At 47.5% G+C, this 24312-nt stretch overlaps 1 long non-coding RNA gene across 4 annotated transcripts in view; it reads right to left on the bottom strand.

The window, feature by feature from the left end:
- Nucleotides 1–24312, bottom strand: part of LOC144780855 (uncharacterized) — an 800768-nt gene that overhangs the window by 630368 nt on the left and 146088 nt on the right. For 2 of the 4 annotated variants that reach the window (XR_013600814.1, XR_013600813.1), the window contains exon 4: nucleotides 12194–12264. The exons of the other annotated variants lie outside the window; for them this stretch is intronic. This is a non-coding gene — a long non-coding RNA (uncharacterized LOC144780855). The remainder of the gene's footprint in view (nucleotides 1–12193; nucleotides 12265–24312) is intronic. 4 annotated transcript variants of the gene reach the window in all.

A 24312-nucleotide genomic window follows, 5' to 3' on the forward strand; every position in this document is an offset into this window, starting at 1 on the left:
CTATCTCAAAAAAACGTTTGAGGAGCCAAGACCTATTTAAGGGCAAGTCCCCGTCAAAAAGAGGTAAGAAGTCTAACTCAAGAGTTTCCACAGGAGTTTTTACGGCTATTACCGGACAATTAGGACCAAGGCGCTCTCCCCTCTCAGCGACTACTAAGAAAGGAGAGGCCAGAGGATTCAAAGCCCCCGATGGATGTTGTGTGGAACCAACGATCCCAGTCGAGAGTGACAAGCTGGGAGGTAGAGTCCCCCTTTGTGGAAAATCATCCAAGGATGTTAATGGACACATTTCACCTTCCACATTATAAGAGGTAGAAATAGGGGGGTTCGCTTCCATCTCAACATTCACATTCGTGGGTAGAAAAGATGGATCTACAACAAACACTTCTTTCTCCGGGGTAGTCAGAGAATTTCGAAAAATTATCCGACGTTGCCTTTTCTTCTTGTATTTCCTCAACGGTTTCTTTTTATTCCCCTTATTCTTTCTAAAATTGCCGGTTTTAGGCTTTATCTCTTGACCATCACTATTAGATTCTTTATTATTTTCAGGCATAAAAATAGGAAAGAGCTCTGGAGGAGCTTTAGGGCCAGATGTAGATATATCTTCCTCCACAATCTCAAGAACTGAGTTGTTAATACAGTTGGGCACTGCAGTTTGAGGCATAGTAACAAGATGTGATGTCATGACCAATGTCCCCACATTCTTTTCAAGATCCACTGGAGGGACGATCCGTTCCCCCAATTAACCATGTTCCATCCTAGTCGGGGGGGCACTTCCAGTTACCGATGCCTTTTGTAGCAGGGCCTTCAGTATTTGGGTGACAGACTCCAAAATACAATCCGAGTTACCCACAAATTTCCCCAAAAGAGATAGAATAGAAGCAAGCAATTGTTCCAAGGCTATCATCGATTCAGAGATTGGTTTTTCACATGCAGCGCCTGGCCCTCCAATACCTGATAAGTCAAGTCCTGGAGTGCCAGAAGCTATTAACAAATCAGACAAATCCTGACCATTTGGCGAGGGGGTACTACTATACAGCAACAACCCAGACGGGGTAGCACCCCCAGAAGATTTACCTGGGGCTAGAGGCTCCACCCTCCCTGTACTAACATATCGACCGCAGAGATCAAAGTCAATGGAGAGAGCCGATGACTCGCCCACCGAATGCCCCTTCAGCGGGGTTTGGGACACGGGTGGCAGGCTAGATTGAGCAAGCATAAGTTCCCCATCAGTTATTGGGAAGGCGGGCACACTCTCACCAATCCCCTCCGAGTAAACGCGGGGGGGAGATGCCCCCGACGCAAGCTGTTGCTGTAAAGGCTGCCCAGAAGAGAGCGACCCTGACACATTTGCTTGGCAAGGGCCCCCTCGAGTTAAAACCCCTGCACCTTTAGTTGTGGATAAATTAACGGACTTGGGGGAGGCTAAATCCCAAAACTCAAACAGTTGGCATTGTCCTTTCAAGGGGGGGTTATTTACTGATTTATTTCTGGTACGGTTAATATCTTTGGTCACCATAGGAATACCACCCACTTCCCTACCAGACCTTAATTTTTTAGACATGTTCCAAACCGGTATATTCACAAAAGAATGTTGTAATAAAAAAATTATTCCTGATGACAATATAACACGGAATAAAAATGGGCTTTCAAGATAATAAAATAATAGTCTAGGAGATGCAAATAAACACACAGGCGATAAAAGCCAGATAGATATGAAGTATCACAATAAAACAGCTTTCTTCAACAAACAAGCCTCAAACAAAATCACATGTACTTGCTGACGATGAAAATAACTGGGCCCAGCCCAGCCAACTTCGGCCACTGAGGGCCACAGAGGGCCCGCCCTTGTCCCGGGCTTCTCCCGGGCGCTACCCGCGCGCTACCGCGCAGCGGTGTACTGACACGCTATTTGTAGATTGCTGGTGAAGGGGGGAGTGGCCTACAGGGAGAGCGTCACCAGGTGGGATCGGTGATGGAAACTGCTGGGACTCTTGGAAGTTGGAGTCCAGCAGTATGCTCGCTCGCAGCCCTGTAAGCCAGAGACCCTTAGTGGAGTGAGGTCAAATAATTGCAAGGCTCTGCTCCGTGAAGCGGGACCCGCGGAGCGGGTCCGGCGAAAGGTAGCGCCTTACAAAGCGCTTCTGTTGAACCTCGGCGCACCACCACAGTCCTCCAGCGCCAAACACGGTCTCCAAACGGCAAGTAGCAAATGAATAATGTTATCCGCAGCTGTTTCTGATCCGGAGCTTTTTCACAGAGGAGCGGGGGGCGTGGCCTACAGGGAGAGCGTCACCAGGTGGGATCGGTGATGGAAACTGCTGGGACTCTTGGAAGTTGGAGTCCAGCAGTATGCTCGCTCGCAGCCCTGTAAGCCAGAGACCCTTAGTGGAGTGAGGTCAAATAATTGCAAGGCTCTGCTCCGTGAAGCGGGACCCGCGGAGCGGGTCCGGCGAAAGGTAGCGCCTTACAAAGCGCTTCTGTTGAACCTCGGCGCACCACCACAGTCCTCCAGCGCCAAACACGGTCTCCAAACGGCAAGTAGCAAATGAATAATGTTATCCGCAGCTGTTTCTGATCCGGAGCTTTTTCACAGAGGAGCGGGGGGCGTGGCCTACAGGGAGAGCGTCACCAGGTGGGATCGGTGATGGAAACTGCTGGGACTCTTGGAAGTTGGAGTCCAGCAGTATGCTCGCTCGCAGCCCTGTAAGCCAGAGACCCTTAGTGGAGTGAGGTCAAATAATTGCAAGGCTCTGCTCCGTGAAGCGGGACCCGCGGAGCGGGTCCGGCGAAAGGTAGCGCCTTACAAAGCGCTTCTGTTGAACCTCGGCGCACCACCACAGTCCTCCAGCGCCAAACACGGTCTCCAAACGGCAAGTAGCAAATGAATAATGTTATCCGCAGCTGTTTCTGATCCGGAGCTTTTTCACAGAGGAGCGGGGGGCGTGGCCTACAGGGAGAGCGTCACCAGGTGGGATCGGTGATGGAAACTGCTGGGACTCTTGGAAGTTGGAGTCCAGCAGTATGCTCGCTCGCAGCCCTGTAAGCCAGAGACCCTTAGTGGAGTGAGGTCAAATAATTGCAAGGCTCTGCTCCGTGAAGCGGGACCCGCGGAGCGGGTCCGGCGAAAGGTAGCGCCTTACAAAGCGCTTCTGTTGAACCTCGGCGCACCACCACAGTCCTCCAGCGCCAAACACGGTCTCCAAACGGCAAGTAGCAAATGAATAATGTTATCCGCAGCTGTTTCTGATCCGGAGCTTTTTCACAGAGGAGCGGGGGGCGTGGCCTACAGGGAGAGCGTCACCAGGTGGGATCGGTGATGGAAACTGCTGGGACTCTTGGAAGTTGGAGTCCAGCAGTATGCTCGCTCGCAGCCCTGTAAGCCAGAGACCCTTAGTGGAGTGAGGTCAAATAATTGCAAGGCTCTGCTCCGTGAAGCGGGACCCGCGGAGCGGGTCCGGCGAAAGGTAGCGCCTTACAAAGCGCTTCTGTTGAACCTCGGCGCACCACCACAGTCCTCCAGCGCCAAACACGGTCTCCAAACGGCAAGTAGCAAATGAATAATGTTATCCGCAGCTGTTTCTGATCCGGAGCTTTTTCACAGAGGAGCGGGGGGCGTGGCCTACAGGGAGAGCGTCACCAGGTGGGATCGGTGATGGAAACTGCTGGGACTCTTGGAAGTTGGAGTCCAGCAGTATGCTCGCTCGCAGCCCTGTAAGCCAGAGACCCTTAGTGGAGTGAGGTCAAATAATTGCAAGGCTCTGCTCCGTGAAGCGGGACCCGCGGAGCGGGTCCGGCGAAAGGTAGCGCCTTACAAAGCGCTTCTGTTGAACCTCGGCGCACCACCACAGTCCTCCAGCGCCAAACACGGTCTCCAAACGGCAAGTAGCAAATGAATAATGTTCATAATGGTCTAAGTTCCAGTTTCATCATTCTTCCTCTCAAATTTCAAATCACAGCTGTGCTAAACGATCTGTTCTCTGGAAAAGCCAAAATGCCATCGTCTTTAGTATATTTCACCCAATTGTCTAACCATATACAAGTATGATAGCCATATTTCACCATCATATAAGATGCTGGTGTTTACGGTGGAGGAAATACCTTTCCTTCCCTAGTCACAATAGGTTTGTCTTTCTTGAAAAGATTTTTAAGTTTCCCGAACCATGACGTTTTCTCTGGTTCACCGTAATACATTTTTACTCTTTTATGTTATCAAAACACACAATTCCTTTGCCAATTGACTCTTCTTAATGCTTCGCGTGTCTGACCTATCCCAGCGCGTCTCACACCAACGGATCAATCAGAAAGCTCTACATCACTCCTACACTGACCTATTCCAGTGCGTCTCACACCAACGCACCAATCAGAAAGCCCTCTGCTCTTCCGCAACTGGCCAATAGCAGCGCGGTCATTTTGACGTCAGTTCTACTCCTGCTTCTGCCGATCCGTACTTTACAAAATTTATATGCACAAAATTTCTTAACCTTTTTCTTTTCACTAAAATGCTTAGATTCAACCTAAAATACACTTCCATTGTCTGTTTCTCTAGACAAAAAGGATAGCTTATTCAAACTTACAAGAATATGTTCAATAAGTGTAGGACTTCCCTCTACCTTACCCTTCTCTCACGCAAGAGGCAAACCTGTTTCTCTGGGGATAAAACACATGTGGAGACTATACTGTTCCTGGGAATTAAGGCCAAAGATTCACAAGAAAACCTGTTGCTATTTCACACACAGAAATGTCCCTAACATAACACACCGTCCTGTGTTATCACCAAATTAGAATCAGACGATGTGCAATTCCAGGTAACTTCTCTTGCCACACGTGTCCACTTCCTACTTCCCGAAAGCTTCAAAATTCTGACTACACAAAACGTGATACAAGACTCAACATAGAGTGTTAGACATGAAAATAATCAATAATCAATAATCACCAAACTAATCAATAATAACCATCAGTCTGCTACCAATTAATTGATCCAGCGTGGCTAAAATAAAATTTCTAAAACACAAATCCAGGAAACATTCCCACTGACTAACTCTTAGTCATACTCACATCGCTGGGGCCTATAGCACCGAAAACACACGCAATCATTTGCTCTACTGGATCTGTAAGCTGCTGGATTAGACGGGGTACCTTATTAAAGCTGTCAGAGAATCACAATATAGACTTTATATACATTATATACAATAATTTGGATTCTGACTGCCTTTAGAATCAAGGTACTCCGCCATTTGGTCGATGAACCAACTAGTTGAGTAAGTTGATGGTGATCAAGTTCAGCTCAACCACATTTAAAGCTTTTATACATTTATAATCAGTTTATATTAAAGAACCACAGACTCGTATTTCAATGTTAAAACATTAATTTATCTTAAAGAATTTGAGCAAAATGAGATTAGGCTTTATTAGACAGTTTCTTTGAAATATTCATAGAAAAATCGAGGTCTTTTAAGAAAAAAGAATTTAGGAAGGTTTTAGAAAATGAAAAGGGGAAAAACGATTATTACCCTTTAGTCTAAGTCGATGATGAGAATGGTCTACCAGGAAGGCTGATGAACCGCAGGTTTCATAATGGGACTCCCAAAGCTGACTGACTAACCCTATAATCTCCTCCGCACATCCCAAGGGTCAGTTCCCGCAAAGTTCTGGCGCAGTCAAAGTTCAGAGTCCATGAACGACAGAGTCTCTCACAGCATCAGGATAGGGTGAATGTAATGTCCGCTCAAAAATATCAGAATGGACCCCTATTATACTCTATTCCTTGGCTAACTACACACAAAAGTTGCAATCTTTCGGGGCAGGAGTCATAGGGATTGGTCAGTTAGGATGAGGTGACAGTCTCCCCATCGCCCTCCTAGTTCAAACCGGTTTGATCATGTATGTCGAAAGGTGCCCAAATGTCTTTCAATGTCTTTGCAACATTTACTGCAAGGCCCACGGTAAACATCTCCTCTCCTTAGTTCCCAGGCATAGGATTTTGAACTTTTGGCACAGTTTCAATTTTCAGGCCAGGCTGGTTTTGGCCTTGCTCCCTCCTACCCATTTTAGGTATTACCTATGATGGAGCGGGTAGAACAAAAACTTTTGTACACCTACTCTAATTTGCGTAAAATTAACTTAACTAATCATTTTAACCCTAATTCAGTAATCTGTTTGATGTGTACTTGATACTAATTCAACCTTTTGCACCTAAGTAAACACCCTTTACACAACGGACTAATGGCAAAACTGCATGGCATAGCTAATAAAGCTAATTAAGTACTCAAACTAATCTTAGAGTGTGTTAAAATAGTAAATAACATGAAATGTGCATGTTCTGTGTTGCTTTGTGACTGTATTGTTGCCCAAGATGTCAAACGATGAGTATTATGGCCTTAATGTTGCTTTTTGCAAGAAAAATACTAAAAACGCCTTGGGTTTAGTATGGGGTTAAACATTAGTACTACCTTTCTATATTCAAATTTCTGTATTTTATTGATTTTCACCTTGTTAACATTTGGGCCTATTAAGCCATGCAAATCCAAGATGGCGTTGGGAGAGCCACATGCTACGCTGAGCGCATGGTATTTTCGCGCATGACCAGATCACCTCAGAGGTCACGTGGTCGGTGAACCATTGACATCGCGTTCCCAACCAAGGTCGATTTTGCTGTGGACTTGTCCCCGAGCCGAAGATGAGCATATGAGAAATTGTGCAAAACAAAGAATGTAACCTGTCAATGGAGCTGTATTCATCGAAAAGATACATTTTCTGCTTCCCACATGGGAATCGAATGAACTATTGCTCTTTGGAACCTTTGTGCTAAGTCACCATGTAAAACCAGTTTGAGCTGGGAAGAGGGAAAAGGACTGTCGCTACCCTCTAAACCAGCCAATCGGAACATTGGTCAGCCCCTCAAGTTGCCACTTTAGTATGAAGTAAGACAGGGAAAGGTATAAGCAGCCCCTCATTTGTCATACCGCATTTGACCCTTTTCATTTCCTCGCTCCACTCTGCCGGACTGCGTTTTACTGTGGATTGCTGAACAGACTTTGTCATTTTAGTAAACTTTATTTTAGATTATTGGCGCATTTTCCAATCATTTGTCCTTTTGGTGAGATCCCCTGCTCGTGGGTCAGGCAGTCATCTTATGGGAAGTCCTTTCCAGTGATTGCGGGTGTCCATTTCAACCGAGTTATCATCTTCTGCTCATGGGTAATTGAATGATTTGCAATCTAGTCATGTTTTCTCTTAAATTCTATTTTCTAATGCTCATTTCATGAATAAATCTGATTTCTATTATAAAATAAATTAAAGACCTAATGATTTATGCTAAGATTTAGATAAACTTGGATTTGATCTAACTTAAACCAGAGTTTGTGATTTAAATATTATAAATATAAAATGCTTCCAAGACTTGGATTGGCGAAATAGCAGGTCTATATCCAATAACACCATCAATCAATCCAACTAGTAGGTCCATTGACCGAAAAGTGGAGTGCCTTGATGCGAAAGTCAGGATTTCTGAAAGTGTAAATAATGTGTATATATTGAGAGTAGATACAAAATCCTGATAGATAATAAGGTATCCACATGTCCAGCAGCCCTTCTCCTAAGCACAGATTCTAGAGTGCCGTGTGATTGCGCTGAGTGTTGGTGTTATGGGCCCCATCAGCTGTCTGTATGAATGACTGATCTATGAAGTGAGTCTGTGACAAAAGGAGATTTGTAAATTGACCCATTTGCACTGGATCAGATTTCCTGGTAGCGGAGAGGATGGTTATTATTGTTTTGGTTTGGTGATTATTGGATTTATGAGGACTAACACTTTATGTTGAGTATTGTCTATGTTATGTGTAGTCGGAATTTTGAAGCTTCCGGGAAGTAGGAAGTGGATTTGTGTGGCGATAGAAGTCACATAGAATTAAACCTTGTCTGGTTTCAGGATTCGCGATAACACTGAATTGTTTTATGGTAGGGAAATATCTGTATGAGTGTATTGACTGAAGTAGCATCCGGTTTCCTTGTGAAACTCTAGCCTTAATTCTCAGGAGCATTATAGTCTCCACATGTGTCTTATCCCCAGAGAAACGGGTTTGCCTCTTGCTTGTTAGAAGGGTAAGGTAGAGGGAAGTGCTACTTTATCGACGAAACGAGAACATTCTGTGGTTGGGTAGAGGTAAGCGCTGCCTACTGGAAAGACAGGATTCTTGTGTAATTGAATAAAGCTACCTCTTTGATTTAACGAAACAGACAATGGAGATGTCTGAAAGAAAACTGAAAGAAAGAATTGCTGATACATTTTGTAAAGGAGGGGTCAGCAGAAGCAGGAGCAGTAGCTACAGCTGATGTCAGAAAGACCATGCTAGGATAGGTCAGTTGCGGGAAAGACGAAAGTTTCTGTAATTGGTGTATTAGTGTGAGACTCTCTGGGATTGGAGAGTTACTGGAGTAACGTAGACGCTCCAGATAGGTGCGTTAGTGTGAGTCGCGCTGAGATTGGTCAGAAAACGTAGAAGCCGTGAAATGTGAATTACAGAGGGTATTTGATATAGATTTTTACGGGAACAACACAATGATGTTTTACAATCTGCATGAGAAGGAGAAACAGTCATGGCTTGGGAAAATAAAAGCGCTGTTTAAGAAAGACAAGCCGATTGTGACTAGAGAAGGACAGATACTTCCCCCACCGAAAACGCCTGCATCTTTTATGGTGACGAAATATTGGTATCAAACCTGCATTTGGTTGGAAAATTGGGTTAAATACACTAATAATATTAATAGGCACATTTATAATGTGCATGGTTACAATCGGCCAGTGTGCCCGCGCTGTGGTGCACCTGCCCAGATTGCCACAGCCTAACCTCGCCAGTCCTAACTATCCCTGGGGAAGAGATGCATTTTTAAAAGTTTCCTGAGACACAAGGGAAGTCTGTTCCATTGCTGTGGCAGCCAGAAAGCGGAAGGAGCGCCCACCCATCCTTGCTCTCTTAATAGCGGGATCGCACACCAGACCCGTCCCTCATGATCTCAGTTGGCGTGCTGGGAGATAAGGAGTGAGTAACTCAGACAGGTAGGAAGGAGCCATCCCCTGATTAATACAGTGGCAGATGCACAGTGCCTTGAACAAGACTCTCTCTTATCGGCAGCCAGTGGAGGAGAGCCAGCGCTGCTTTCGAGGAGGCCCTCCTAGAAGCATGAGAACCAGACGAGCAGATGCGTTCTGTACACCCTGACGTCTGGGTATGCTCAGACGTGAGTCCCATGCAGTCCACACTACTGGAGTCAAGCTATCCTGGCTGAAGACTGCTGATAGCCAGAAACCAGTCCTAGGATGCTTGATTCTGGTCCAAGAAAGACATGGCTTGGCAGTTCGGGCTGGACTGTTCCCATGAGGCACAGGGTCATGGCTAATTTGCATACGGCCATGTCTGAACTGGGGTGGTGTGGAGTGCAAATAAAACAATGGATTTAGGCCCAGATCTCTGTACTGGGGTGAATGTATGACATTGTTCTGCATTCTGTCCATCAACTGTTGTTTTTGCATTTGTCACCCCGAGTGGGCTGGGTATGCTCAGACGTGAGTCCCATGCTCTCCACACCACTGGAGTCAACCTATCCTGGCTGAAGACGGCTGATAGCCGGAAACCGGTCCTAAGATGCTTGATTCCAGTCTAGGAAAGACATGGCTTGGCAGCTCGGGCTGGACTGTTCCCATGAGGCACAGGGTCAAGGCTGATTTGCATATGGCCATGTCTGAACTGGGGTGCTGTGGAGTCCAAAAAAAGATGGATTTAGTCCCAGATCTCTGTACTGGGGTGAATGTATGACATTGTTCTGCATTCTGTCCATCAACTGTTGTTTTTGCATTTGTCACCCTGAGTGGGATGGGTATGCTCAGACGTGAGTCCCATGCTCTCCACACCACTGGAGTCAAGATATCCTGGTTGAAAACGGCTGATAGCCAGAAACCGGTCCTAGGATGTTTGATTCCGGTCCAGGAAAGACATGGCTTGGCAGTTCGGGCTAGACTGTTCCCATGAGGCACAGGGTCAAGGCTGATTTGCATATGGCCATGTCTGAACTGGGGGGTGTGTGGAGTGCAAAAAAACGATGGGTTTAGGCCCAGATCTCTATACTGGGGTGAATGTATGACATTGTTCTGCATTCTGTCCATCAGCTGTTGGTTTTGCCTTCATCACCCCGAGTGGGATGGGTATGCTCAGACGTGAGTCCCATGCTCTCAACACCACTGGAGTCAAGCTATCCTGGCTGAAGACGGCTGATAGCCAGAAACCGGTCCTAGGATGCTTGATTCCGGTCCAGGAAAGACATGGCTTGGCAGTTCGGGCTGGACTGTTCCCATGAGGCACAGGGTCAAGACTGATTTGCATATGGCCATGTCTGAACTGGGGTGGTGTGGAGTGCAAAAAAACGATGGATTTAGGCCCAAATCTCTGTACTGGTGTGAATGTATGATATTGTTCTGCATTCTGTCCATCAACTGTTGTTTTTGCATTTGTCACCATGGAGTCTAAGCACACATTTTGTTGTTGCACCCAGGTAAAGAATATTACCCTAATTCAGGCGCGATGTTACCAGGGCATGAACCATGGTCTTTCTGGCAGCGGTAGGCATCATGCCCATGGTTTTGCGAATTCCCATCAGGACTGCAAAACATGCCTGGTTTGGTACTCAAAAGAGAGCTTTGCGTTCAGCCTTACCCCCAGCTTCTTCGCCTAAGCGCAGGGCGTAGGGGTGGACCCCAAACTCTGGGTCCACCAGGCCGATGACCACTCCGACGGGGCTCTCCCCACCACAAGCACCTCGGTCTTTTTGCCGTTAAATTTCAGGCAGTTGTTATCCATCCATGAGGCCAGCTCTTGCAAGCATGCCACGAAATTGGAGACTGCCGTGTCCTGTGCCTGTGTCAGGGAGACCACCAATTGAGTGTCATCGGCATAAGACACAACCCTGATCCCAAACTCATCAGCAATCTCCGCTAATGGAGCAACATAAAGATTGAACAGGGTCGGGCTCAGGGTCGATCCCTGCGGCACCCCCTGTCTCAGTTTGATGACTTTCGAATATTGGTTGCCCTGTCTCACCTGAAACCTGCGCTCTGTCAAAAATGATTTCATCCAACTCAATGCACTGCCAGACACACCTCCTTTCCTCAGACATTGCACCAGAGTGTGGTGGGCAACAGTGTCAAAGGCGGCACTTAAATTCAACAGGATTAAGGCCGCAGTCTGACCCCCATCCACATATTGCCTAATGGATTCCGCAGCAAAAATCAGGGCAGATTCCGTCGAATGACAGGCCCAGAATCCAGACTGAGTGGGGTGCAGGAGGTTGAATTTCCCAATATGTGCCGTAAGCTGCATGTTTACCACTTTCTCCTCAACCTTTGCAAAGTATGACAGAAGAGCAATTGGACGCAAATTGTCCAGTTGGTGTCAGGTCCGGCCAGGTTAATTCCCCAATATGTCTCAAGTTCCTTCCTGTGGGTTGCAAGGGACCTCTTAGGCGTTATTTTCGATCTAGTAAGAGGCTTCCATTCAGGTGGTCTTCGCTATTGTTATTCAAACAGATGAATTCCTTTCGGCAGAACTTCAAGATGGCTGCCAGAGAGGATTCCGAGATTGGCAGTCTAGTGTTCAACCTCTTCTCCAAGCGCAATTGTGCTCGCGGTTTCAATCGCGGCAAACTGCTCACTTCAGCTGAACATTAACGAGAAACGGTCGCAGTGATTCCTGCGGCGTTCTCTGAACTTTTCTTTCCGTATCTGTGAGTACCGCTGACATACTACTTTTCCTTGAAGACAGGCTGAGACAGCGGTAAACCAATTTTAGTTTCCAGTAGAAAGAATATTTCTGAAGGAACTTTTCTGGAAGTCGAGTTCAGTCAGGATTGGACTGAAAACCCCACAGACTATTTATGTTTGTTAGCGCTTGACAGAGAATTATTTGCAGGCGCATAAGACAATGAACTATTCAGTTTTAGTTGTGCTCCCAGCACAGAGTCCACATTTTTGAGCTGCGATATGGAGCAATATCGTTGAACTGATAACAGAGACTAGAGAGTATTTAATACAATTTTGTTGCTACGGTGAGCCAGCAAAGAACCACAAGAATTCCACAAGTAGGTGTAGTGTTATATATATATATATATATATATATATATATATATATATCGGGATACTTACCAACGTTTCCAAGCTTGCTGCCAAAGAGATCTTCCAGGAGCTTGCAGAGACTTCCTTCATCTGTGTATGTTCTAGGAAAGAAAAGACAGTAAACATTTAGTCAACTGCCAGGTAATGAAGGGTAACATAGTAAAGAAATAGTGACATATAGTAAGAGTAAGAAGTGGAATTAATTTGTCCGTGCTTCTGTATTGTGTCATTTACTAGTTGTAGGAACTGGGGTCACCAGTTCCCCGGGGAGTAGCTTGGCGCGAGCAGGCAGGCACCCGAAAGCTTAGGTGTAAAGTGACTATACAGCACACACATCCACTGAGACAGGAAACGCACACAATGACTGACACCACACCAGTACGTTTGAGTAAAAATCAATAAGCTTTTATCTAGAATTAGAATCAGGGTAATCAATATTCAAGGTACCAATATATCATCAAAGCATTTCATCAGGGGAGTAAAGGGAGCAGTTCATTAATCAATATAGCATGTCGCAATAACCATTTAATTAGAGGAATAAACGCTTCATTACTCCGCAATAAACATTTCATGGAGTAACTAAAGGCACTCAGGAAACACTGCATTAGGCAGGAGTATAAGACATTTCATCAAAGATCAGGCAACATCTCATTAGGTAAGAGTAAAACATTTCGTCAGGCAGGAATAAACATTTCATTTAACCTGGGTAGCATTAGCTCTCTCAAACAGGATTTCCTTAGGCAAAAATAACCAGCTCATCAGGCAAGGATGAGCATTTCATGAAGCAAGAATAAGCATTTCATCAGGCAAGAATGACCACAGTTCCTGGGGCAAAAACAACTTTTCCCTAATCAGGGCCTGGCAATAGGAACTATTCCCCATCCAGGGGTTAACTTTTATCAATTGAGGCCCCCACAGTGTCTTTTGGGGCCCTGGCCCAGTTCCAGTGCTTAAAGTGGGCCAACTAGGGCCAACGGGGCCCAGCAACAGTCTTCCCCAGGGGAGGGGCGAACTCGGGGCCTTCTCGCGGCCTACCGCCCTCCTCCCCGGAGGTTTACCTTGAATCTTCGGCCCCCTCTGGGCCCTTGCGGCGTGCTGTGGGCAGATCGGGGACTCGCTCTCCCCGGAGCTCCTCTCGCTAGCAGTGCGGGCTTCCTAGCAGTGCCCGGGATCAGCAGGGGTTACGTGGGGCCGGTCCCGGGCCCTCCGACTGCTCCTGGGGCCCTGGGACCAATTGCAGCAGGCCTCGGTGAAGGTGCGCCCGCAGCCGCCAATGGCAGTGCGGCCTGCGGGGGTGCTGTGGTAGTGCCCAATCGCAGAGCGGCGGGGGCGTAGTCTCTCCCGACGCCCCCGTCACGTAAGGCAGGCAGAGGCTTCAGGCCTTGTCGGGCCTAGTGCAGCCTGTTCCCGATTCCGGCGGCCCTCTCCCTGTACCGGGGGCCGCCGCAAGGTTACCGGCAGCCGCGGAGCCCACTCCAGGGGAAGCACTCACGACACAGCAATAAGGGCAGAGTTCCGGACGCCTCAGCGGTACTCCTCTGATGTGGCGCCCGGCCGCAGCGGTGACGGCAACGGCGCGGGGATTGGAAAGACGCTCCAGGTGCTCACAGCAGGCACATGTGGTCATCCTGGGCGGCGGCGGTGAGTGGCCCCAATTAGCGCCTCCATGCAGAGCGCTTAGAAGCAGGATGGAGGCCGAAGCGCCGCGGGGGTCACAGCAGGTGTGAGAAGTGCAGCGCGTTACAGGGGGCACAGCAGGGGAGCGCTGGATAGGCAACACAGACAGTTCAGGCGGTTTAACCATGGGGATGAGGCAGTCCCAGCAGATAGGCAGTTCAGGGTGCTAGCGCAATGAGAGCGATTAGCCAGCAGTCCAGGCGAGGCAGGACAGCAAAGGGGATAGGCCGGGCAGGTAGTCCAAGTAGTTTAGCAGGGGAGATGAGGCAGGACAGCGCAGGGGAACAGGTTAAGACCAAGGGGGGCAGGGATGGCACAGCCCAGTACCTGGTTGATCCCCAGCAGTCCTTGTTAGCACAGGTAGGTAGTTTCTCGGCGCTAGATGGTTCCTGCGCCCTTCTGAAGTAGATTCTTGGAAGGGGGGTTGAGCTGGAGGTTGATGGCTTAGCAGGTCACTGCAGATGGTCCCTGGGTTCCCCTCCCGCCGGGCCAGATAAGTGGGCTAGCCCAGTGTTCCTTACTCAGCTTGGAAGGCAGCACCTAAGCCCTGTCACTCCGAGTGGTATAGGTCCCTGTCTAGGCCCTACCGCCTAAGTCTCCTGCGTAGGTTCCCCCAGGTCAGTGATACCCCAACTGACTAAACATTTCCCGCCTTTCCTTATATATGACCAGGTCAGGTGACCACACTCTTAGGCGGCAAAAAGCAGACCCCTCCCCTATTCTGGAAGGTTCCAGGAGCTTCCCTACTCTAGCTATGGGAGAAAAAGGAAGGCTGGTGTTGCAACAATGTTTAGGGTCCCAGCCAGCTCCTGGCAACTATGGTGCTACTAAAAAAACACTCTGCAGTTGCAGGGGCCTGTGGCAGCCATGTTGGAGGAAGAGAGCACCTGCACCTTAGCATTGATTAGCAATGGTAAAGCGCCCAGAGACCTAAGGCCAACGAAAAAGAGGGTGGCAAAAGGCAAGGATGATCAAAATAGGGAAAGACCACCCTAGGGCTGACAGGTCTAACATGCTTCCCCCCCCAGCCGAAAGTGGGGAGAGCTACCCAACCTCTGGGGAGTTCTCGTCACTAAGGCGGAAAAACCGGGAGAGACCATCAGCATTGGCATGGTCAACTCCGGGCCGATGTTCCACCCGAAAGCCCATCCCCTGTAGGGAAATGTACCACCTTAGTAACTTGGGATTTTCGCCTCTCATCTGCATGAGCCAGCGAAGAGGTCGGTGGTCTGTCTGGATCAGGAAGTGAGAGCCAAAGAGGTATGGCCTCAACTTCTTCAAGACCCAGAACACAGCGAAGGCTTCTCGCTCGATCGTGCTCCACCGTTGTTCCCTGGGGAGGAGCCTTCTGGAGATAAAGGCCACAGGTTGGTCTTGGCCGTTGTTGTTCAGTTGCGAAAGCACAGCGCCTACGCCGTGCTCAGAGGCGTCCGTCTGCACAATGAATTCCTACGAGAAGTCAGGTGTTGCAAGCACCGGAGCGGTGCACATCGCGCTCTTCAGGGTCTCGAATGCCTCTTGGCAAGCAGCCGTCCAGATCACTTTTCGTGGCTGCTTTTTGGACGGCAAATCAGTCAAGGGGACTACGATGGTACCATACCCCTTGACAAACCGGCGGTAATATCCAGTGAGACCGAGGAAAGCTCAGACCTCAGTTTGGGTTTTGTGGGGCTCCCAGGCCATGATGGTCTCAATTTTGGCCTGGAGGGGTTGCACCTTACCCCCCGCCCACCAGGTGTCCCAGGTAGACGACAGATCCCTGTCCAATCTGGTACTTGCTAGCCTTGATGGTCAGGCCAGCACGTTGCAGAGCTTGTAGCACACCCTGGAGATGCTGCAGATGGTCCTCCCAGGTGCTACTGAAGACAGCTATGTCATCCAGGTACGCCGCTGAGAAGGACTACAGGCCAGACAGCACCTGGTTCACCAACCGCTGGAAAGTGGCAGGAGCATTCTTGAGCCCAAAGGGCATCACCCTAAATTGAAAGTGGCCCTCAGGGGTGGAGAACGCTGTTTTCTCCTTTGCTCCGTCGGCCATAGCAATCTGCCAGTACCCTGATGTTAAGTCGATGGTGCTGAGGTACCGGGTTGCTCCCAGCCGGTCAATCAACTCATCTGCCCGTGGGATCGGGTGAGCGCTGTTTTGGTGACAGAGTTCAATCCCCGATAATCCACACAGAACCGAAGTTCTGGTGCGGTGCCCGGTGGGGCCGTTTTCGGCACCAACACTACCGGGCTAGCCGAAGGGCTGCTGGAAGGCTCGATCACCCCCAGCTCCAGCATTTTGGCCACCTCACCCTGGGTGCTGATCTTAACTTTATTGGACAGCCGGTAAGAGTTGGTTTTTACAGGTGGGCTGTCCCCTGTGTCCACATCATGGGTACACAGATGTGTGATTCCAGGTGTGAGGGAGAACAACGAGGCGTACTGCTCGAACACCTGGCGGCAGTCCCTCTGTTGCTCTGGGGTCAAGGATGGGGAGATGACCACGCCCTCCACCGATCCATCCTTCTCCTGGGCCGCCAGAAGGTCAGGAAGAGGCTCACTCTCTTCCTCCTCGCTCCCATCCGTCACCATGAGGAGAGCAAGCTCAGATCGCTCATGGTGGGGCTTCAGGCGGTTGACGTGGAGCACCTGATGGGGATGTCGGGGGCTTTCCAATCAACAACATAGGTAGTCTGGCCTCGTCGCTCCACAATTTTATACGGACCAGTCCACCGGTCCTGGAGGGCACTAAGCTCCCCAGTCTCCATGACCCTCACTTTCTGTCCAGCGTCCAACTCCACCGTTCGAGCGTTGCGGTCATACCACTCATTCATGACAGTTTGACTAGCCTCCAGGTTGTCTGAGGCTTCCTTCCACAGCTTGGCCATCTGGCTGCGGAATGCCAGCATGTAGCTGACGATATCTCGGGGAAGCTTCTTCGAAGTCTTCTCCAACCCCTCCTTCACCCAGCTGAGGGGCCCCCTAACGGGGTGGCCATAGAGCAGCTCAAAAGGGCTGAACCCGACTCCCTTCTGTGGCACCTCGCAGTACGAAAACAGCAGGCAAGGGAGGAGGACGTCCCACTTCCGCCTCAAGTCCTCTGGCAGGCTCTGGATCATCCCCTTCAGAGTCTTATTAAAGCGCTCTACGAGCCCGTTAGTCTGGGGGTGGTAAGGAGTGGAGAACCGATAGGTTACTCCGCACTCCTTCCACATGGCCTGCATGTAGGCTGACATGAAGTTCGTGCCCCTATCTAACACCACGACCTTGGGGAATCTCTCTCGGGTAAAAATCCCCATCAGGGCCGGCGCCACCACAGGTGCAGTGATGGTCCTCAGAGGGATAGCCTCCGGGTACCGAGCGGCGTGGTCCACTAACACCAAAATGAACTGGTGTCCCGCAGAGGTCGGAGGGTCCAACGGCCCAACAATGTCAATTCCGACCCGCTCCAAAGGGATCCCCCGACAACAGGGAGCGGTTCCAAAGGGACCTTCACCTTAGTCCCAGTCTTGCCACTTGCCTGGCAAGTCTTGCAGGTCTTGCAGTAGGTGTCAGAGGCAACTCTCATCCTGGGCCAATAAAAACTGCGGGACAAACCACGCAAAGGTTTTGTCCTGGCCCAGGTGTCCAGCTAAGGGTATTTCATGCACCAGTTCCAATAGGAAGGCCCGGTAGCACTGGGGGACCACTAAGGCCCTCGAGGATCCATGCACCGGAACCTTAGGCTCACTGTAGAGGAGGCCATCCTCCCACTACACAAGATTACTGCCGGTCTCTTGGTTGGTTGCTTGGGCTTCGGCCTGCCGCTGCATGCCTTCAAGTGTGGGGCACTCTCTCTGTGCCCAACAGAATTCCTCCCGGGTAGGCTCTCCTTCCGCATGCCACTCGTCAAGGGTCGGCAAGTCCCCCACGGGAACAACATCCACCTCCGCGGACTCCGGGGGTACCTCCGCGGGCTCCCCATCCATCACGCGGAGCGTGTCCTCCACCACATTCTCCTCTTCACGACCAACATTGGGTTGGGCCGTTGTCTCAGGTTCCAACCCGGGTTAAGTTCCTTGCCGGGCAGCCATGGACTTCGTTACCCTCCTTTCCTTATATATGACCAGGTCAGGTGACCACACTCTAAGGCGGCAAAAAGCAGACCCCTCCCCTATTCTGGAAGGTTCCAGGAGCTTCCCTACTCTAGCTATGGGATAAAAAAGGGGGGCTGGTGTTGCAACAATGTTTAGGGTCCCAGCCAGCTCCTGGCAACTAGGGTGCTACTAAAAAGACCACTCTGCAGTAGCAGGGGCCTGTGGCAGCCATGTTGGAGGAAGAGAGCACCTGCACCTTAGCATTGATTAGCAATGGTAAGGCGCCCGGAGACCTAAGGCCAACGAAAAAGAGGGTGGAAAAAAATAAGGCAAGGGCGAAAAAAATAGGGAAAGACCATCCTAGGGCTCACAGGTCTAACACTAGTCAGGTGATATATCTGAAGGGTAGTTCAGGATAGAACACCAACCACGAGAGAACAGAAAGCCACTCGGCTAGGACAGGTAATCACTGTTTAGGTTTGAGCATTGTTACTAGAGAATATCACAGAGATTGCTAAAGTTGTTCTTTTACAGGAAGAACTCATCAGAATAGTTGCAGCACCATCCAGCCAGACGAAGATGTGGCGTATCTCCTTCTCTCCCAATTCCCTTTCCCCCTCTTTGTTGCCAGAGTTGTCTATAGCCTTCGTAACGGAGTTTGGGAATTGCGGAACAGACATCGGCTCCTGCGGAAGCTAGAGATTCTGGGACAGGTACTTGACTGATTGAAGTGCCATTTCCAAAATACTTCCGCCTGGGCAAGATGGCTGAAGGAATTGATGTAAAGACTTTAGCCACAGTGTTAGAAGGAAAACAGGCACAACTTAGTGACGCTATGTCAGAGAATAAATCCCTTAGGGAGGAGGTTAGGAGGTCTAGTCGAGAAACTCAGTATTTGCGACTAAGGTTAGATGAAATATCTGTGAGTACAGTTACGGAAGCTACAGAGAGTAGCCTCAGTCTTTTGCACCTGCTCCCTCTGCTGCAGAACTAACCACTCAATTTATTTATGCTATCTCTCCCACCATTCCTTTAGCAGCACCTGAAAGGTTTAGCGGGGATCCTCTTAAGGCGCAGATTTGTATCACTCTATGTTCTTTACACTATCTATGTAGGCCTTTTCTATTTAAAGAGCATCAGGCAAAGGTGGCGTTCATGTTGTCCTATCTGAGTGGTGATGCAGCATCGTGGCAGATGTCATTGGTTAATAACAACAATGCTATTTTGTACGATTTTGTTGCCTTTAAGAAAAATAAATTGAGAATTTTTGATAGAAGATCTGTGTCCCAAATCACTGACAACGAACTGCTAGATTTAAAACAGGGAAACAGAGAGTTGGTTGCATATCTGGTGCAATTTAATAAGTTGATTGTAGAGACCAATTGGCCAGAGGCCAAAAGAGCTTCAATTTTTTACCATGGTCTCAAGGATGAGCTAAAGGATGGTCTGGCTCAGATACCTAAGCGACCAACAGATGTTTCAGAGTTAATCAACTTAGTTCTCCAGATTGATCAGCGTCAAAGTGAGAGGAAGAATGAGCGTCGAAAAGAGATTAAATCTGTTCCCCTGTTTCGACCGATCCAGGCCTGACAATTTGAAGATCAAAGAAACTATCTCTGAAGAGGAGCCAATGCAGATTGGGTCTGTTCAAGGTCCTCTATCAAAGGAAGAGAGGGAGAGAAGGCGGATGGGCAAGATTTGCATGTATTGTGGCGATTCTGGGCATTTTGTGAAGGAATGCTCTAAGAAACCGAAGAACAATGCTCCAGTATAAGACAGGCTCCACCAGTAAAAGGGGTTGCTCTGGTGGAAGCGAAGGAAAAGTCAACTCCTGATTCTCAACATATTGCCAATACATTGCAATTTTCAGCTCCGCATTTGATTGTGGCGAGTGCAATTGAGTTTAGTGGAACCAAGTTGGCAGGCATTTCCGTCATGATTGACTCGGGAGCCACGGGCAATTTTTGTGACATAGGATTTGCTACATCGTTAGGAATCAAATTTGTCAGGAAACTAAGAGTGGAAGCTGTTCGTGTAGTGGACGGTACAAATTTGTCCTCCGGGCCCATAGTCCATGATACAAAGGAAATCAGATTAACAGGGCTAGGTAGTCATTTAAGTGTATTGAGTTTTAGCCCCATAGATGCACCACCATTTCAACTCATTTTATGCCTAACTTGGCTTACTGAACATAATCCAACTATTGACTGGGCCAAGAGAACAATTGTGATGGATTCTGAGTATTGTCAGGCTCATTGTCATCATTTAAATTCCGAACTTCCATCGGTGTCATCATCACAATACTTGGCTAGTTTCGCCAAGTCAATTTGTGTTATGGAAACACAAGAAATTCCCAGAGAATATTTGGATTTGGCAGCCGTATTTGATGAAAGAGAGGCCAATGGGTTACCTCCACATCGTGATTACGACTGTAAAATAGATCTGGAACCTGGGGTTTCACTGCCATGCAGTCGTATTTACGCTCTTTCAGAAAGAGAAAATCAACATCTCAAGGAGTATCTGGACCAGTATCTCTCTAATGGCTTCATTCGTCCTTCTCAGTCGCCGGTATCTTCTCCACTTTTTTTTATTTCCAAGAAGGATGGAAGTTTGAGGGCTTGCATTGACTATCGAGCCTTAAACTCTGTCACCAAAAAAAATAGGTATCCGTTGCCATTAATATCTGAATTGTTAGATCAGGTCAAGGGAGCTCAAGTTTATACAAAACTGGATTTGAGAGGGGCTTATCATCTGATGCGCATGGCTGAAGGAGATGAATGGAAGACGACTTTCTGAACAAGACTAGGATTGTTTGAGTATCAGGTCATGCCCTTCGGATTATGCAGTGCCCCAGCTGCCTTACAGCATTTTGTAAACGATGTGTTGAGGGAATTTTTGGACCGCTTTGCGGTAGTTTACATTGACAAAATTCTAATTTTCACTGAAAATTTGAAAGAGCATGTTCAGCATGTCCGGGCCATCCTGCAGAAGTTATTGGATCATCAACTTTTTGTAAAATTGGAGAAGTGTGTGTTTAATTCCAGTCAGGTGGAATTTTTGGGTTTTGTTCTTTCATCTGAAGGGGTTTCCATGGATGAAGCCAAGGTGAAGGCTATCAAAGAATGGCCAACTCCACAAAATGTGAAACAAATGCAGAGTTTCATTGGCTTGCCCAATTTTTACAGACGTTTCATCGAGAATTTTTTGGAGAAGGTCTCTCGGCTAACTCTTCTCTTGCGGAAAGGAACAAAATTTGATTGGATCGCAGCAACGGAGGAAGCTTTTTGTGAATTAAAGAAGGTCTTTACATCAGCCCCAGTGCTTCTGCATCCCAATCTCGAAGAGGCTTTCTTTGTTGAAGCTGATGCTTCCAATTTGGCGATTAGAGGAATTCTATCACAACAAGATAGATCTACTGGTTAGCTTCATCCTGTTGCTTTCCGGTCTCGTAAACCGACTCCGGCTGAGTGGAATTACTCCATCGCTGATAAGGAGTTATTGGCGGTCAAGGATGCTTTTCAGGAGTGGAGGAATTACTTGTTGGGCGCTCGCCATGAAGTTACTGTTTTCACAGACCATTGTAATCTCCAGTTTTTAAAATCTGCTCGAACTTTGACCCCAAGACAATTGCGTTGGTCATTGTTTTTTGCGGATTATGACTTTGTGTTAACCTATAGACCTGGTTCCACCAATGGTAAGGTGGATGCCTTATCACGTCTGAATGATGGAGAGGCTTCTTCGATCTTCGAGAAGGAATTGATCATTCCAAAGGAAAAGATAATAGGTGTAATCTTGTTTCCAGATTTTGAACAGAAGCTGGATCTGGCCGTAAAGTCCTTAAATCTTACTGAGTGGAGCAAACAAGATCATGATCGGGAGATTAAGAATGGTCGACCATATTTCAAAGGCAAATTATTCATTCCTACTGATGAACTTCAAGGGCAGGTTATTCAACATGTCCATGATGATTTGCTGGCTTGTCATAAAGGGGTAAAGAAGACTTTGGAACTGATACAACGTGAATTTTGGTGGCCGACTATGGAAGCTCAGGTGGGACAACATGTTGCCTCTTGTGAGCAGTGTTTAAAGGGAAACCAGGTTAGAATGGCGCCACAAGGTTTATTACTTCCTTTGCCCCCGGCCCCTTATCCGTGGCATACTGTTCCCATGGATTTTATTGTGGAACTTCCCTCCAGTCAAGGGTTTTCTGTCATTTGGGTAGTGGTGGATTATTTTACCAAGATGAGTCATTTCATTCCCTTGAAGTCAATTCCAAATGCCACTCAATTAGCATCCTTATTCACACAACACATAGTCAGAGCACATGGCATTCCAAAGGTGGACATCCCTGACCGGAGCCCTCAGTTTATTTCTCACTTTTGGAGGTCTTTTTTGAAAAGATTGGATATTGACTCACGTTTGTCTTCCAGTTTCCATCCTGAGACTGATGGGCAAACGGAAAGAGTTAATCAAGAACTTGAGCAGTATTTGCGTTTGTTCTTAATGGATCATGAGGGGGAATGACCGAATATTATTTGGGCGGCTGAGTTCGCCTATAATAATGCGGAACATTCTTCTACTGGTTACTCCCCTTTCTATTTGAATTCAGGTAGACATCCAAATACCTTTGTGGGCTGACAGGAGAGTGAAGTTCCAGCAGTAGAGGAGGTGGTTCAAAATTTACAAGAGGCATATCAGCAAGCCACAGACAACCTTATCAAGGCTAAGATTTCTTACAAGAAACAGGCAGATAAAAAGAGACGCACCAGCCCAATTTATGAGCCTGGTGAAGAAGTTTGGTTATCCACTCGCATTCTGCGATTAAGGGGGAATTGAACATTTTGGCCTAAATTCATTGGTCCATTCCAAGTAGAGAAAATGGTCAATCCTGTTAGTGTACACATTCGACTTCCTCCGAGATTAGGAATGCACTCTGTGTTTCATGTTTCACTACTAATAAAGAGTCCACCCAATTTGAGAAGGAAGGGTCCTCCTAAGCCTATTTAAGTTCAGTCAGAAGAGGAGTTTGAGGTAAAGAGAATTGTAGATTCAAAGCTTAAGAAGGGAAAATTGTTCTATCTAGTGGATTGGAAAGGTTACGGTCCAGAAGAGAGAACTTGGGTGCCAAAGGGTAATCTACAGGCTCCTCGATTGATTAGGGAATTCCACAAGAGACATCCGAATAAACCCAAGGAGATGGAGGGGAGAGTTTTGGTGGGGGGTACTGTCAGGTCCGGCCGGGTTAATTCCCCAATATGTCTCAAGTTCCTTCCTGTGGGTTGCAAGGGACCTCTTAGGCGTTATTTTCGATCTAGTAAGAGGCTTCCAAACAAGTGGTCTTCGCAATTGTTGTTCAAACAGATGAATTCCTTTCGGCGGAACTTCAAGAAGGCCGCCAGAGAGGATTCCGAGGTTGGCAGTCTAGTGTTCAACCTCTTCTCCAAGCGCAGCTGTGCTCGCTCGCGGTTTCAATCGCGGCAAACTGCGCACTTCAACTGAAAATTAACGAGAAACGGTTTGAGTGATTCTTGCTGCATTCTCAGAACTTTTCTTTCCGTATACGTGAGTACCGCTGACATTCTACTTTTCCTTGAAGTCAGGCTGAGACTGCGGTAAGCAAATTTTAGTTTCTAGTAGAAAGAAGTATTTCTGAAGGAACTTTTCTGGAAGTCGAGATCAGTCAGGATTGGACTGAAAACCCCACAGACTATTTATGTTTGTTAACGCTTGACAGAGAATTATTTGCAGGTGCATAAGACAATGAACTATTCAGTTTTAGTTGTGCTCCCAGCACAGAGACCACATTTTTGAGCTGCGATATGGAGCAATATCGTTAAACTAATAACAGAGACTAGAGAGTATTTACTACAATTGTGTTGCTACGGTGAGCCAGCAAAGAACCACAGGAATTCCACAAGTAGGTGTAGTTTTATATATATATATATGCACTTATGTTTATTCCCAATACCCATGAAAACAATATTTCTTGGTATTGTTACATAATATGAATACTCAGTGTCCTTGTTGCTGCTATCCGCACACGGCTAGGCATATAGTATATACAAAATATACAGTAGGATGTTTCAGGCTGATCTTTGGCAATGATTGGGAATATTTAGGTTTTAAAACATTTTATGTATTTATATGTTTTATCATTATTCTAAATTGCCACTGTAATTTTACCTGAATTTGTGCATTGATACCTATGGGGCTGTTATTTATATATTTATATATTTTTATATTTGTATATAGATATAGTGACTTGATTTCACGCTTGCCTCTATTTGAAAGTCTTTTTACACATTATGTGTCAATTGTGTTAGTAATTTTACCATGTCTATTGTACCGGCTCTTTTGCACTTTAAAAACGGCACGCCAGCCCCCATGACGGTGTCACGTGATCAAGGCTTC

Source organism: Lissotriton helveticus, chromosome 9, assembly GCF_964261635.1.
Source record: "Lissotriton helveticus chromosome 9, aLisHel1.1, whole genome shotgun sequence".
Lineage (NCBI taxonomy): Eukaryota > Metazoa > Chordata > Amphibia > Caudata > Salamandridae > Lissotriton > Lissotriton helveticus.